Source organism: Canis aureus, chromosome 10, assembly GCF_053574225.1.
Source record: "Canis aureus isolate CA01 chromosome 10, VMU_Caureus_v.1.0, whole genome shotgun sequence".
In the NCBI taxonomy this organism is placed as follows: domain Eukaryota; kingdom Metazoa; phylum Chordata; class Mammalia; order Carnivora; family Canidae; genus Canis; species Canis aureus.
This window is the reverse complement of record NC_135620.1, coordinates 71699349-71705658: the sequence shown is the minus strand read 5'-3', so window position 1 is coordinate 71705658 and position 6310 is coordinate 71699349. Positions and strand designations below refer to the sequence as shown.

The 6310-nt window shown below is 39.7% G+C and overlaps 1 long non-coding RNA gene across 1 annotated transcript; it reads left to right on the top strand.

Moving 5' to 3' along the window:
• Window positions 1-5548: 5548 nt before the first annotated feature.
• Window positions 5549-6011, top strand: LOC144321804 (uncharacterized). The gene is made up of 2 exons (XR_013387321.1): window positions 5549-5678; window positions 5786-6011. It is a non-coding gene; the product is annotated as an uncharacterized LOC144321804 (long non-coding RNA).
• Window positions 6012-6310: the final 299 nt, after the last annotated feature.

Below are 6310 nucleotides of genomic sequence, written 5' to 3'. Positions count from 1 at the left end.
ATTCTTTCCTAGGTGCATCCCCTTCCTCCACAAAAATGACTCCTAACATACTGGAAGACAGTCTTTATATCCCACAGTATCCTTTGTCCACAAGGTTTCAGAATGAACAGTTGACGTCACCAATATGACAGGGATGTAGATAAAAATAGCTTTTATTTATTGAGCACATTAAACCCTGTTCTAGATGTGCTCAATAAAATACCCTGTCTGGTATTTTACTTAGTCCTGGCTGTACCTCAGGAGGGAAGTAATGATTATCTCCATGTTACAGATAATGGTGGAGTCTCAATGACACATTAAAAAATGTCCCCTTCTGCTCAGTAAGTGATGGTTCTATATGTGCCGCTGAAGAGAGCACAATAAGTGATGGTTCTAGAATACGAATTCACATAGGTTTGATTCCAGAGATCAAGATTTCTTTCTCATATATCAAACTGCCTTTTGAATTTTACCTACTTTGAATTTATCATCTTTTATTTGCCCCCTTTATATATATATATATATATATATTGTTAAATACACATACAGAAGGGGCTCAGTTATGAGAAGAAAAGAAATCTGTTTATTCTTCAGAGTTTTATGTCACACTTATTTGAGTTATTTTCTAGAGAAGGTTGTAACCAAATGAAACACCTAATGAACTTCTTTCCTAATCAACATCATTTTTAAGAACATTCCCCTCCTCTAGCCAGGCAAGATATGTCCTAAAATATTAAGGGATAGTAAGAAAATAAACATGAAAATAATCTGGGCAAGTTAAGTTAAAAACTATGTTCTTTAATTCTCTGGTAGTGGGAGGTCAGATATGTTTTTTCAAAGGCCAGTGTGTCAATAGTCATCAAAACGTTTATTATTATGCATGTGCTTATAAATAATACATTCATTCTTTCATGCATGCATTCAGCTGATATTTATTTATTGAGCATCTACTAATGCAAGTATTTTCCCAGCTTTTAGGGGGTGCTGTGATGAAGAACTCATGAAGCATAAATTCCAGTATGCAGAGACAGAAAAGTACATGTACATCATAAGGGGATTTATGCAATGGTAAATCTAAAGCTGGGTATTGACAGGGTTAAGTGTATGGGATGGAGAAAGTGCTGGGAGATGAACTATTTTAGAATGAGTTATGAAGGGGCTCATTAGAGATCTGGATGAAGAGTTTTCTGAAGGAGGAGTAGCCACTGAAAAGGTCCTGAGGCTATTTTCACTGAGGGATCACTGGGAGGGCCAGCATAGCCAGTGTGGAATGCGCCTGGGGAGAGGGTGCAACAGGGAGAGGAGGCCACAGGCATGGGAAGGGGCTAGATCACATAGGATTATGACAACTAGTAGGACCATGACTAGGAATTCTGGGAGTAGGTTGATATGATCTGGTATGATTTTTAAACAAATTTCTCATTCTGCTAATAAAAAGAAAAAAAAAAAAAAAACAAGGAGTCACCATACAGACAGAAACCAATTGCCAAGCAAATGCAGTGATGAGGGGGAAAGGGAGACTAGGGCAATGGTGTAAGGCGCTGTGGTCTAGGGCAGAGGATTTGCAGGGGTCTTCTAGGGCGATGATGTAAGGGGACATTGAGTAGAACGTGGAATAGGTGAACAGTGCTGGGATTTGGGATAAATTTGAAGTTGAAGTTGACATGATTTGTCAGATGAGCTACTGTAGGGATCTCTGGTACTGATTTCACTTCTAGAAATTTATTCTAAGGTAATGATCATGGATATCCTCAAAGATATTATTGTAAGAATGTTCATAGTTTAAAATGGCAAAGTGTTAGAAATAACTTGTACTAATAAACCTTCAGACCTAGTTAAATAAATTATGAAAATTCCTGCAATGATGCAAATCAAAATTCAGCAGATAATTGATCAGGATAGTGTGATTTTTTTCAGCCATTATTTTTCTTTCTTTTTCCTTTTCTTTTCTTTTCTTTTCTTTCCTTTTTTTTTTTTTTTTGTTGGTCTGAATTTCAAATCTGTTTAAAATGAGACTGTTTTATTTTATAAAACAAACAAACAAAGTGTCAAAGTTATGTTTTAAAAGTAAACCTGTCCTTATTTGACTGCACTTCTGCACAGCAGGGTCCACTGATTTTTCTATTTAAAATGTGTCCCAAGAACTCAATTCAGTTGGACATCCTGTGAGGACTTCACAAATACTCATGATAGATTTACTACATAGCAGTGTGAACCCAAACTGAGGCTGACACTGGGATTCATACATGTCTGGAGAGCTGGCCGGGTATGTGTTTATTTATATGTGTAGTTTGCACTGGTTGGAGGGGTGGAGCTGGGGAAGGCTGCAGAGAAAGAGGAAAAGGGGAATGGGGAGAACAGCTGGGTGCCTATGATGTGTCTGGCATGGTCCAGGGACTGAAGTTGAAGGAGCTTTTATTCAAAGGTTTTGTGGGGCACAAAAGTACAAAGAAGGGCATCCTTGGTGCCCAGGAGATGAAACATGGCACAAAATGGGTGTAAATAGCCTCCTCCTCACTCTGGGGGAGAACACAGACGAACCTGAGCATTTTGAAGATGTCTGAAAATGCAGAGTGTCTGGAAGCACCAGTTCTGAGAGCATCCTGGTACAATAGTGCCCTTGGAAAATACCGAGAATCCCTCTCCAAGTGGATTCACCATCATTCAACATAAAAGAGGGGGCCCTGGGGAAGTAAAGGAAGGGCGTGGTGACACCATAAAGTACTTGGAGTGAATGGACTTGTTTGTGAACCCACTGTGGACATGTCCTACAGTCTTCAGAGACTTAACAAGTAGATATCTGGAATTGGAATTCCATATGCAGAAGAAAATATGGGCTATCAGCTTTGATGTGACCCTATTTACACACAAATAGTGGTGTGATTTCTGTTCATGTCTTTTGCCCATTTCATGATTGGATTGTTTGTTTCTTTGCTGTTGAGTTTAATAAGTTCTTTATAGATCTTGGAAACTAGCCCTTTATCTGATACATCATTTGCAAATATCTTCTCCCATTCTGTAGGTTGTCTTTTAGTTTTGTTGACTGTATCCTTTGCTGTGCAAAAGCTTCTTATCTTGATGAAGTCCCAATAGTTCATTTTTGCTTTTGTTTCTTTTGCCTTCATGGATGTATCTTGCAAGAAGTTACTGTGGCCAAGTTCAAAAAGGGCATTGCCTGTGTTCTCCTCTAGGATTTTGATGGAATCCTGTCTCACATTTAGATCTTTCATCCATTTTGAGTTTATCTTTGTGTCTGGTGCAAGAGAGTGGTCTAGTTTCATTCTTCTGCATGTGGATGTCCAATTTTCCCAGCACCATTTATTGAAGAGACTGTCTTTCTTTATGTGGATAGTCTTTCCTCCTTTATCAAATATTAGTTGACCATAAAGTTGAGGGTCCACTTCTGGATTCTCTATTCTGTTCCATTGATCTATGTGTCTGTTTTTGTGCCAGTACACACTGTCTTGATGACCACAGCTTTGTAGTACAACCTGAAATCTGGCATTGTGATGACATGAACAGAAATCTCACAGAGGAAGACATAGACATGGCCAACACACACATGAGAAAATGATCTGCATCACTTGCCATCAGGGAAATACAAACCAAAACCACAATGAGATCCCACCTCACACCAGTGAGAATGGGGAAAATTAACAAGGCAGGAAACCACACATGTTGGAGAGGATGCAGAGAAAAGGGAACCCTCTTGCACTGTTGGTGGGAATGTGAACTGGTGCAGCCACTCTGGAAAACTGTGTGGAGGTTCCTCAAAGAGTTAAAAATAGACCTGCCCTACGACCCAGCAATTGCACTGCTGGGGATTTACCCCAAAGATTCAGATGCAATGAAACTCCGGGACACCTGCACCTCAATGTTTCTAGCAGCAATGGCCACAATAGTCAACTGTGGAAGGAGCCTTGGTGTCCATCGAAAGATGAATGGATAAAGAAGATGTGGTTTATGTATACAAGGGAATATTCCTCAGCCATTAGAAATGACAAATACCCACCATTTGCTTCAATGTGGATGGAACTGGAGGGTATTATGCTGAGTGAAATAAGTCAATCAGAGAAGGACAAACATTATATGGTCTCATTCATTTGGGGAATATAAATAATAGTGAAAGGGAATAGAAGGGAAGGGAGAAGAAGTGGGTGGGAAATATCAGAAAGGGAGACAGAACATAAAGACTCCTAACTCTGGGAAGCAAATTGGGGGTGGTGGAAGGGGAGGAGGGTGGCGGGGGTGAGTGGGTGACGGGCACTGAGGGGGGCACTTGACGGGATGAGCACTGGGTGTTGTTCTGTATGTTGGCCAATTGAATACCAATAAAAAATAAATGTATTATTAAAAAAATAACCCCCCCCCAAAAAACAAAACAAAAACAAAACAAAAACAAAAAACCAAAACAAATAGCGGTGTGATGTAGGAGAATTCAGGTTACCATGGAATAGAGCCATAGCCCCCAGATCTCAGAGGTGGCAAGGGCACTGGAGTTCTTCTAATGCCTTCCTTCTACTCCATAGCCACCCAGCGAGAAGGTTTCTCTGTCTCTGAATGGTCCTTTGATGGGACCTATTGCCTCTTTTCTAGTGTATCAACATTGTCTGACTCCTCCCCTCTCAGTCTAATGTTATTTGCAAGCATAGGCAGGGCTGTCATGGCTGAGAAGATGAGAATAGTGTGGGCCAAAATCCAATCTGTGTCTACTCCCTAGGCTGTGCGCCTGGGCTTGGCGAAATGTTTGTCTTTTCTTCTTTTCTTTCTTTTCTTTTCTTTTCTTTTCTTTTCTTTTCTTTTCTTTTCTTTTCTTTTCTTTTCTTTTCTTTCTTTCTTTTCTTTTCTTTCTTTTCTTTTCTGGTCTTTTTTTCTTTTCTTTTCTTTTTTCTTTTCTTTTCTCTTTTCTTCTTTCTTCTTTCTTTCTTTCTTTCTTTCTTTCTTTCTTTCTTTCGTTAAGGGAAAGCAATTTAAAAAAATTAACTTTCCTTGAAAAAAAAGTGCCTTTAAAAAAATTCACCCAAAGCTACTGTGTATACACAATGGCAGTACTGATCTTGTACTTCTAAAACTTCTGAAAAGGGCCAGGTTCTGTGACAGCTTCACAATTCTATACCCTTCAGGTATATAAATGGACCCAAGTGCAAAAAAGAAGCTAAATTTTAAGTAAGGTCTATGAAACAGGTGCCATGCTGAACCTGTTTCACAAAGCATCTCATTTAACCCACACACTATCCCTTAAGAGTAAATTTTATTCTACTTTTACAAACAAGAAAACTGGAGTTCATAATACTACACAGTTCTTACATCTAAAAGGCAGGAAAATCAGGACACCAGCTTGTGTTTATTCCATGTGGTTTCTTCGATTTGTTACAGATAGATCTTTGGGTCTTTCTGATTGTCAGATTCTCCGTGTTCAATTTCCCTTTCATCACTTTATTGGCACCCCCTTTCGTTAACTCCTTGTGTCTTGTTTTTTTTTTCATCAGTTCAACAGAATGTTCCACCCACCTTTGTCTTTTGGGGCACATAGAATGCTGTCCAACAATCCCAGCTCTGACAGTCCTAGAAAAGAACTTTGCGGTGTAACCATCTTTACAATTATAGAACCTATCCAGGTGCCAATCCCTTCCGGCTCTACATCTTGACTCTATCCTTCAATCCCTCTATACAACCTAAGATATTTTAACTACTGCTCGGTATAATTCTTTCCTCGATTCAAAAAAGCCCTCTTCTATCCCTCCCCTAGTACATGCTCCCAGGTTTATTCTACCCGATATTTATTTATGGCTTCATTTCTCTCCAGAAATCCATGTCGAATCCTATGAACAATCTTATTCTACATCTCTTTGGCAGACATGCACACAAATGGATCTACATGACGACATAGAAGCTTCTCCCGCTTCCCCCCTTCGCCGGCCTCCAATGGACTCCTGCACATGTCTCTTCTTCCTTCAACTTGACTGTAAACGCCTTGATGGCAATGCTGTATACACAGAAGTCATGCAGTAAATATGTTCTGATTGGTTTGATTCTTTTGTTACTCTGTATGTCAGCCTACTCTTTGCCTCCCCCTCTCCTGGTCACCTGGTTAAATAGGCTCTTGATAAATACTTACTGAATGAAATAATGAACCAGCACCAACTAAATATAAGGTGTTATTGTAATAATTGGCTGGGTCAGACAGATACTTAAATACCACGTGGAACTCTGTGGCAGCACTGGAATGCCACTGGATATATGGAGGTCTGGCAGGGAGCAAGCTGTGGTTGGATCTGGGCACAAGAAGGTGAGGGTGGGAGTGGGAAAAACTGAGCAGGAGTCATTATGT